The sequence below is a fragment of the Chrysochloris asiatica genome, unplaced genomic scaffold (genome assembly GCF_000296735.1).
Source record: "Chrysochloris asiatica unplaced genomic scaffold, ChrAsi1.0 scaffold00063, whole genome shotgun sequence".
Lineage (NCBI taxonomy): Eukaryota > Metazoa > Chordata > Mammalia > Afrosoricida > Chrysochloridae > Chrysochloris > Chrysochloris asiatica.
In genome coordinates, this window is record NW_006408581.1 from 2,995,064 (window position 1) to 2,996,978 (window position 1,915).

Consider the following 1,915-nt stretch of genomic DNA (forward strand, 5'->3'; position numbering starts at 1 on the left):
TGAAAAAAATCAGTCACTACTAAAACTTGTGTGCTTGGGAAAAACAACAACAACAACAACAAAAAAAAAAAACTTGTGTGCTTGACTGTGAGAGTCCCTGTTTCAGAACCTCTCTACAACAAATAAAATATACATTTTAAATAAAACATGACCTCTGTCTTCAAGAAGAATATCATCTTTTTGTTCTGAAACATTTTAACATTATTAGGACTTCATATTGGCAGTAATTAAACAGGAATAGTTTTGCAGAAAACTTAGAGGATTGGATAGTTCACTTCCTAATTGAGTCACCTTTTTGCCAGTATATCCAAGAGAAATTCTGAGAACTTTAGCTTGCTGAAATTAGATGCTATTAAGTCAAAGGTTAGACTCTGCAATTGATTTCTTTTAAAATGTCCTGTTTCAAACTATCACGCAAGGACCTTCACAGTATTGCTAAGATTAATTTGTTTGCTTATTTATTTGCATTATAAGCCCCTCATTTTGATGATCTTATGTAATCAGTAAGAAGAGAAAAACATTCACAGCCTAAGCTAGTGGCCCTTACTTCATGCATATGCACTATAAGGGAAGCAACACTAATTTGCATTATATGTTTGAATTCCATTTTGTACTGCAACTGAAATCAATCAATCATCATGGGAAACGAAGAATGTGAGGAAAATATGATCTAATCAGCATTTAAATCTGATGTAGTCTTTATAAGAGCTCCAAAAGACTGAGTAAGTTAAACTACTTTATGTGGATGTATTTTAGGTTTAGTGAATTTTACATGGACTGCAATCTAAGTATTGTATGTGTTTAAGGAAATAAAAATGATAGATGTGTAAGAAATATATTGTAGAAAGTTTATTTCTTTTATTGTAACTTCATAGAGCTGTAGGATAAGCACTGGACTGCTAACCACAGTTTGGTGATTCTAACCCACCAGCCGCTCCTTGGAAACGCAATAGAGGGTTGCGGTGAGTCAGAACTGACTTGATGGCACTGAACAAGAAGAACAACATGGGATATCAGGAATTACAGCTCAATCTATACATATATAAAGGAGCGCTGGTAGTGTAGTGGTTACGAATTGGGCTGCTAACCTTAAGGTCGGCAGTTCGAAACTACCAGTGGTTCCGCGGGAGAAAGATGAAGCGTTCTGCTCCTGTAAAGATTTACAGCCTCGGAAACTCTGTGCAGGGTCACTATGAGTCGGAACCAACTCCAAGGTACTTAATTACAATATGATTAAGTTGAGTGCTATTGAATCGGTACCGACTCATAGCGACCTGCTTAGGGCTTCCGAGGAGCAGCTGGCAGGCTTGAACCGCTGACCTTATAGTTCAAACCGACCTTGAAGTCTAGCACATTAACCTGCTAAACCTGGTGTGGTGCTGTGGGATACAGCACTGGGAAGCTAGGTCGGTTTGAACATCAAAGTTGGTGGTTCAAACCAGCTGTTTCTTGGAAACCCTATACAGGGTCCTATGGGTCAGAACAGAATTGAAGGCATTTAACAAAAACAACAATATATACATACATGTAAGTTTTTTAAAAGTACATTATCTTTTAATTCCATCTTGCAATGAACTTTCTGAAGACCCCATAATCCTCATGTATTTGTATGTATGTAAATAAGCAGGAACATGAATATATTTATCTCCCAGTGCCACTGTATGATAAGCACTGAACCACTATCAGCAATGCCAGATTTTAAACCCACCAGCTTCTGCTGAAGAAATATGAGGCTTTCTGATCCTACAAAATTTACAACCTTGAAAATCTATAGAGAGATGGTTGCAGTCAGAATCATCTTGATGATAGTGAGCTTGGTATGCATATATACACACCTGTGTGTGTGTGTATATATATATCCTGGTGTGGTGCTGTGGGTTAATGTGCTAGACTGCACAGTCAGTTTGAACTGCAA